Source organism: Oryctolagus cuniculus, chromosome 1, assembly GCF_051225735.1.
Source record: "Oryctolagus cuniculus isolate XC-2025 breed Fujian yellow rabbit chromosome 1, ASM5122573v1, whole genome shotgun sequence".
Taxonomy (NCBI): Eukaryota; Metazoa; Chordata; class Mammalia; order Lagomorpha; family Leporidae; genus Oryctolagus; species Oryctolagus cuniculus.
The window spans coordinates 137347255-137355928 of NC_142867.1; the positions used below are offsets into that span (position 1 = coordinate 137347255).

The 8674-nt window shown below is 47.7% G+C and overlaps 1 pseudogene; it reads right to left on the reverse strand.

The window, feature by feature from the left end:
- Positions 1–2376: 2376 nt before the first annotated feature.
- Positions 2377–3678, reverse strand: LOC149128657 (alpha-tocopherol transfer protein-like; annotated as a pseudogene).
- Between the last annotated feature and the right edge of the window lie 4996 nt (positions 3679–8674).

Consider the following 8674-nt stretch of genomic DNA (forward strand, 5'->3'; position numbering starts at 1 on the left):
CCTGGAAGAAGCTCCTAGCTTCAGACCGGCACAGCTCCGGCCGTTGTGGCCAATTGGGGAGTGAACCAGCAAATGGAAGTCCTCTCTCTCTGTCTCTACCTCTCTCTGTAACTCTGCCTTTCAAATAAATAAAAAATAAATCTTTAAAAAAAGTTTATTTGGGTCCAAGAATTTTTTGGAATCTATGTATAGTTTTTTCATAATATGCCTTTTCCATGAAATTTTTGAAGCCCCCAGATACATTAAAAACAAGGATTCCCCCACACCACTCCTCATTCAGACCACCCTACAATGAAGACTACTGTGCACAAAGGACTCTGAAGTATAAGCAGATAAACTACAAGGTATTTGAAAAAATCCACTCAGGGGAATGTTGGGAAAGAAGCAAACTAGAAAAGATAGAAGAAAGAAAACTTTAGGGAAAAAAAAAAATGAACATGGCCAGTGTTGTGACACAGCAGGCTAAGTCACCACTTATAATATTGGTGTCCCATATTGGAATGCTGGTTAGAGTCCCAGCTGCTCTGCTTCTGATCCAGCTCCCTGCTAATGCACCTCTGAAAGCAGTGGAGGATGACCCAGGTACCTGCACCCCTGCCACCCATGTGGTAGACTCAGATGGAGTTCCTGGCTCCTGGCTTCAGTACAGCCTAGCCCCAACCGTTTGGGGAATGAACCAGAGGATAAAAGATCTTTCTCTCTGTGTCTCCCTGTGTGTCATTTTGCCTTTCAAATAAATAAATCTTAAAAAGCACACACACACACACACACACACAAAAGCAAAAATTAACATCCTCCGAGGACTAAGAGGAAATACTACACCTCAGAAACAAAACACACAGAAACAGGCGATAACAGAGCAGCATCTAGTGAAACACAAATGTAAATGTAACAGAAAAGTCACCCTAGATTGATATATTTGACCACATTGAAATGCAGAAATTCTGCTCAACAGAAGCCATCATCATGGAAATGAAAAGATAAGCCTCAGAGTAGCAAAAAGTATTTGAAATTTTATGACCAATGAAGTATTTTGTACCCAGAATACACAAACAACTTTCAAAAATCAATAAGGAAAAACAGGCAGGAACCCAGTAGAAAACTGGGCAAAAGGTTTCAACAAATACTTTACCAAAGAGAATATTCAAATAGATGTGAAAAGGTGCTCACAGGAAAATGCAAATTAAAGTCACAGTAACAGGCCCTCAATCAGAATGGCTGAAACAAAAAGCAAACAGGCCAAGAGCAGCAAGCATTAGTGAGAACATAAAAATCAACCAACACCCTCACGCTCGGCTGGAGGGAAGGGAAATTGGTAAAACCCTTTTGGAAAACTGGCAACACCGGCCAGTAATTCTACTTGCAGGCATATATCCAACAGGGACACACACTTATGTGACTAAAAGACGTGCAAGAATGATCACAGCAACACTGTCCATCAAAACCAGAAATACTGGTCTATCGACAGTATAGTGGATATATACGCCAACAGGTTGCCATGTAGCAACAAGAACAAACCCAAGATAAATGAGTATTACAAACAATGTTGAGTGAAGAAGGCCAAGCACAGAAGAATATGGGTCGGTGTGTTGTTCCACCTGTGCGACTTTCAAACACTAAATGAGGGCAAATATCTCCTCACCAAAGAATTTGAGTTGCCAAACTGAAAAGATTTAAGGAGTGTGGGGCACATTAAGCGAGACTAATCCTCCACCAAAGCTCAACGTTAGAGGATTTGAGGGGCCAGCATTGTGGCACAGTGAGTTAGGCTACCTGCGACACCAGCATCCCAAGTCAGTTCTGATTTGAGTCCTGGCTGCTCTGCTTCTGATCCAGTTTGCTGCTAATGTGCCTGGGAAGGCAGCAGATGATGGTCCAGGTACTTGGGTCCTTGCCACCCATGTGGAAGCCCAGGATGGAGTTCTTGGCTCCTGGCTTTGACCTGGCCCAGCCCTGGCCTTTGTGGATATTTGGGAAATGGATCAGAAGATGGAAGACTGCAGTCGCTTGCTCTCTTCTCTCTCTCTCTCTCTCTGCCTTCTAAATAAATAAATCTTTTTTCCCCAACCTAACAGGAGTTTTTATTGTTTAAGACCCAGTCATGCATACTAAAATTTATATTTTCACCACTTCGACTTAGAAAATGCACTGGAAAAATAAACTTTTGGTCAAAACAAACACTGAAGTAGATGAATCCACCATGTGTCCCTATGACCAGAACCAAACTGAATTTCAGTTTGAAGCCAAGAATGAGACCAGAGGCAGAACTGGTGCCCTCAGCAGGTCAGGAAATTCATGCAGCTCCCACCCCATCAGAGTGCTGTCAGCGGTTCTTGGCCACCGAGAAAGTTCAAGTATTTCACTTGTAACAGGGTCCTACCTGATAGGCCAGGAAGCCCAGCTGTATCCTCGAGAATCCACACTGCCAGCCGACACACTGCGGCCCGGGGGTTGCTCAGGGTGCCCGCGGTCCACAGATCCCAAGGCACTGTCCCCGCTAGGGAGGGTACCTGACTCACTGATGTTTGTTTCAGGGGACTGGCTAACAGCAGGAGGGCAGCTGGGACGTCCAGCTCGCACCTCTGAGGCCAGTCCCGCAGGCAGCAGCGCCGGGCGGTGATGCTGTCGCAGGTGGGGCCAGGCTGGCACAACTCTCCCACAAAGTCGTCCTCTGAGGTCAGCAGCACCGCGTTCCGGGTGGCGGCGTCCAGCCTGGAGGTCTGTGTGGAGAGTTCGGGTCAGACCCGTGGAGGAAGGATCTGTTTGCTGTTTTCTCTTTCAGAAATGGTTCTGATGATGGCAAAAATGCCTTTAAATATTCGCGGTCTGTTCACTACGTGGACTGCCTTTATCCCAGTGGGGAAACTACCCTGGAGGATGCCAATCACCTTTTTGGCTATAAAAGGACCAAAATGAGATGCTTTCGATAAGCTCACTCCGCAAGAATCACAGTTCCATTCATCTGGGTTTCTTCAGACTGAAGGAGCCTCTCTAAGTTGGAGTGTATGGCGCGGAATGGGAGATTAGCTTGGGGTCCGTCTGTCTGGGCGGACACGGAGGACGAGGCAGCCGCGGGGGTCGCCGTGGGGCCGCACCGGGAGGACATCTTTCAAGCCCAATGGCTTCAGGTGACTGGACACTTCCGCCAGCGTCTCCGGCAGCTGTGGTAGCTGACCAGGAGCTGCAGGGCCCACTCGTAATCGAACTTGCGTGGCCGGAAGGCCTCGTCCAGAGACACCCTTAGGGTCGCGTGCTCCATGCGCGCCATGTCCCCAGGGGCCTGCACGTACCTCAGCCTCCTTTCCGGCTTCTCCTGCAGCTCTTCCCCGGCTTTGGCGACCAGCTCGTCAGACAAGGAGCACACGTAGCTCATTCTCGGAGACGGAGGCGGCCGCTTCTTGAGTCGCTTGCTTCTGACCTTTGCTACCTGGGGCCGCCCGGGCCTGGCCCCGCTACGGGGCGCAGCGCGGGTCAGTCCTCAGCGGGCGCCCTGGCGGGCAGCGCGCACCTAAATGAGTAAGTGTGCTCATGGCCTGGGAAAGCAGCGGAAGATAACCCAAGTGCTTGAGCCCCTGCTACGCACGCAGGAGAGCCAGCTGAGGCGCCTGGCTTCGGCCTGGCCCAGCCCTCACTGTTGCAGTCCCATCAGCAGGGAGCTGGCTTGGAAGCAGAGCAGCAGGGACTGGAGCTGATGCTCCAATATGGGCTGCCAGCATGGCAGGCGGTGGCCTAACCTGCTGCACCACAGCACCAGCCCCCTTCCCCAGATTTTTATATCTGCGGAGGCTTCCTGGAACCCTGGATACCAAGCGGTAACCGTATAGGGTGAGGTTCCCGCGATCCTTTGTCCAGCCACAACACTTTGTTCACAATAACCAAATGCAGTTTGCATTATACAGGTTCGTTTGCCAGTGTAAAACAAGTTAGGCTCATGAACGCTGAAAATCTGATGTTCTGAATAACCCTTTTCCTACATAGCACTTAGCAGATATTTTAAAAAATTCTGCAGTCGCCTGGTCGACCGAGCCTTCCTTGCTTGGGAGTTTAACATTTTTCACATCATACATTTTTCCCTTGAAAACACGTGAGCCAGCCGGTACTAGGCAGGAGAGGTTTCACGTTTCCTGACCCCAGTGATGTGACTATAAATTTCTTTGGTTTTCAGCCTCACAGCAGTGCTATGAACCAAGTTTCTGGGTTTTTTTTTTTTTTTTTTTTTTGGCTTTTTTCTCCTCTCAGCCATCAGCTAATGAGCCCGTGGAGTTAACCGTTCTCCAGTCTTTTCCATAGTTACCTCATGTACTACAGATTCTACTTCAGCATTTTCTGGAGCAGGCGCCTGTGCAGATGGGTGAATTTCATCTTCCTTTTTCTGGATGAACCATAATTTTGATTCATTAACATTGAACTCACAGCCAACAGCACTAAATATAACTCGTGCCTGAACGCAGCTCATCTGACGTGTGAATTTTCTCCATTAGGCACGTCACAGCCTTCCTGCACTTAGGCCACCAGGCACCTCCTCAGCACCATGCTTGCGGCCCATTTTAAACAATGACATCAAGCAAACGCCACGCCTCCCCCTTGCCGCCAAAGGCAGCCTGCAGACCCTCCTGGAGCTGGTTGACTGAGCCATCAGAGCCTAGTTGGAGAATAAAAGTTCAAGTTTATTCAGCTGATCAAACTGAGGACTTAAAACTGGAAACAACCGGCCTGAATTGACTGCTCCACAAGCCCGAGGTGGGTTTCAGGTTTTATGCTTTTCTTCCTGAGTTTTACAACCTAGGTTTATGTGTGGCATCTTGGACACTGACAATCAAAGAATACCTTGTTGATCACTGAACATTATCTGGTAATAGCTAACAAACTTGACTGTGGCTTAAGCAGGTGCGTTACATTCCCATTCTCCATGTTGCCTATATGCAGGGAGAGCAAAGAATGACACTAAAAGTAACGCTCACTGCTTCTTAAGGTATGTAGGTGTTTCCTTGGTCACAGTTGGAGTTTGGTGACAGGTCCCAGTACCTGGGAACCTTCTGCAGGTGTCTTCACTGCACAGACAGAATCCAGCTGACTCAGGCCTCTGTAGCAAATCAGTCCACCGTGAAGTTTGCAAGTTTGAAATGGCGAACACTTTGTCCCTGACCCTTTTGCAGTGGCTTCCCAAGATAAAAACACAGGGAATTCAAGAGGAAGCAATGCTACATTTTTTATTTTTTAATGTTTTATAGAAACCAAGAAAAGAATGTTATTATTCACAGTGTCCTTTAGGTGAACTCTGGGGTCATGATGTGGTTGAGAAACCAAATTTACCACTGAAAAGCATTGCACATGTGGGAGCATAAGAAAATATTTGCTAGGTATTTATAGATTCACTTTTTTTTTGGACAGGCAGAGTGGACAGTGAGAGAGAGAGAGAGAGAGGAAGGTCTTCCTTTTTGCCGTTGGTTCACCCTCCAATGGCCGCCGCGGCCGGCACACTGTGCTGATCTGAAGGCAGGAGCCAGGTGCTTCTCCTGGTCTCCCATGGGGTGCAGGGCCCAAGCACTTGGGCCATCCTCCACTGCACTCCCTGGCCACAGCAGAGAGCTGGCCTGGAAGAGGGGCAACCGGGACAGAATCCGGTACCCCGACCGGGACTAGAACCCGGTGTGCTGGCGCCACTAGGCGGAGGATTAGCCTATTGAGCTGCGGTGCCGGCCTCACATAATTTTTAAAAGCATAGGAAAAACATCTGAAATCTACGAGAGTGATAACCACAGTAACAAGAGGGTCCCATCCTCGTGTGTAGATCTCTGCACATTGACGCACACATACTTAATTTTACAAAAATGGCCCATCTCAGAGTTGCTGTTTCTATTATAGACACTTTTTCCATTTTTGGACACTTTTTAGGTCCCTCCTTCAACCTCATTTAACCCTGCCTTCTATGCTGATTTTTCCACGGGCTTATAATCAGATGCTAACATATTAAAACGTTTTTAGGTGTTTCCGTTTTCTATATTTTACCAAGAGGATTACTATTTTATAGATTTGCCTGTGTCTTGATTTTCTCACTTCCATCTTGGAAATGCCTCCACACCACACGGTATAGACCTGACTCCCTCTAAAGTTCACATTTCATGGAATGTACATCCCATACTATCTACTTGAACAATTTGTTTTCAGAAGATTTACCATGTGGGATTTCTGGAATAAAAGCTGCAATAAATATTCCTATATAATGTATATCATCTTAAATTTTTTTAAAATTTATTTTCATTTTATTTGAAAGGCAGACACACACACACACGCACGCACAGAGTCCCCATTTACTGGTTCTCTCCCTAAATGCCCACCACAGCCAGGGCTCAATGAGGCTGAGGCCAGGAAGCCAGAACTCAAACAGGGTCTCCCAAGAGGGGTGCCAGGAACATACATACTTGAGCCATCATCTGCTGCCTCCCAGAATATGCAATAGCAGGAAGCCAGAGTGGAAGCAGAGGAGCTGAGACTTGAACCAGGCACCCAGATATTGGATGCAGATGTCCCAACCTAACTGGCCCCCAGATGTAGGTCTTAGTGTTTCTGTTCCTCCTGCCTAAATTCTCAAGTGTGGGCTAGTTAGCTGTATTACACTTGCACGTTGTTAATCTTTATATATGTAGCCAGATTACCTTCCAGAGGGCTAGAGCAGTTTTCAGTCCCACTAGCACTGAATCCATCTCTTTTCCACATATTTCCACCAGCCATAGAGGTGATCATTCTTGTAATTTTTGGATATGTACATATGCCAATTTTAGCAAATCTTTGGTGATTGTTTATTTAAATAACTTTCAGCTCTTTTGCTTTTTTAAGTGCTCTCTTCTTATTACTGCTCAAGTGTTCCTTATTTATTATTGAATTAATTTTTTATCTTTCATATGCATTGCAAATATTTTTCCAATCTAAGTCTTTTTACTTCTTTGGTATCTTTATTTTTATGTGTGTGTCATTTGTATATATGTATTGATATGTGTGTATATGTACAAAATAAACACACATATATATATTAAATTTTTCTGGCATCAGCTATGTCTATACAGAATTTCTGCCTTTAGTTTCGCCTTAAAAAGATCTCTCTGACCCCTGGGTCTCCATGTATTTATTCTCTTGGACTTTTTGTAAACATTGTATCATTTCTCTATTTATTTTATACTTGCTTTATTCCTTATGTGGTTTGTGTACAATGGACCAGTAGGACCTTCATTTTTCCAGAGGGATAAGTTGTTTGGCCCAAGTCATTTGCCAAACAAACCACCTTTTCCTCTGAGCCAGCAGCGGCTCCGTGTGACAGGCTGTGGCAAAGGACACTGCACTTCTCTCCGCCCCACAGCCTGCCCCACTGCCTGTCTATTCCAGTGTCATTACCCTATGGTCCTTGTTACAAACCCTTCTTTTTACCCACGTTCTGCCTCACAGTAGCCACCGCCTGCTCTCGCCTGAAGTCTGCACCCACCTTCTCCTGAACACAGGTAGCCCCAGCCCTGTGGTCAGCGTGGCCCCAGCACGCTGCTTGCTAAGAGGCTGTGAGTGCAGCGCCCTGCTCTGCCCCTGCCCTCCAGTCTCACCCCGACGGAATGGCAGGGCGAGGGGACTCTGGGCTGTGCTGGTGTCAGCAGCAGCCCCCTCCCCAACTGTACCTCTGATGGCTGCTTTGGGGCAGAGTTCCCTCTCTGAGAAAGAAGCCACCCCCTGGTTCTGAGCCTCTGGGCTCTGGCTGGGTCTTTACCACTATGGCCTGGCCTCCTGGAAGGAATGCAAGTGTGCCCAGGCCCTAGGAAACCAAGCCCAGTGCAGCAGGGCTACTGCTGAAATGACTTGCTGCTTCCACCAGGAGCCCTGCGCCCTGGAGCTGCTCTGCTCAGTGGTGTCTCCTTGGGTGCAGGACGCGCACAGATCCTCAGACCCAACCCCCACGGCCCAGAGGCAGCCACGGCACCTGCTGCTTGTTTTGTTATCTTCATGTTTATTTATCTCCCAGTAATATGTTCATGTCATCCCTTCTTCTGTTTTTAAGATTTATTTTATTTATTTGAAAGTCAGAGTTAGAGAGGTAGAGCCAGACAGATAAAGAGGACTTCTGTCTGCTGGCTCACTCCCCAAATGACTGCAACAGCCAGAGCTGGGCTGATCTGAAGCCAGGAGCCCGGCACTTCTTCCAGGTCTCCCACGCAGTTGCAGGGGCCCAAGGACTTGGGCCATCTTCCACTGCTTTCCCAGGCCACAGCAGAGAACAGAATGGGAAGTGGAGCGGCTGGGACTCAAACTGGCACCCAAATGGGATGCCGGCACTGCAGGCCAGGGCTTTAACTCTGCACCACAGCACCGGCCTCTTTGCTTCTTGATTTATAACATTGAAACGCTATCAAATGGTTTTAAATGTTAGGGGTGTTTACACAAATCCAGCCTTCCTCTTCTGAGCCTGTTCTCTGTTGCTGGACCAAGATACCCCAGACTTGGAGATTTCCGAAGAACAGAGTTTATTTAGCTCAACAGTTCCGGAGGCCAGGAGATCCAGGAGCCTGGTACCAGCACCAGCTCAGCACCTGGTGAGGGCTTCCTGCTGTGCCATCACCTGGCAAGGACATCCCATGGGAGGCCGAGCAAGGTGCCCTTGGGTCTCTCTCTCTTGCACTGATGTTACCTTGGAGAC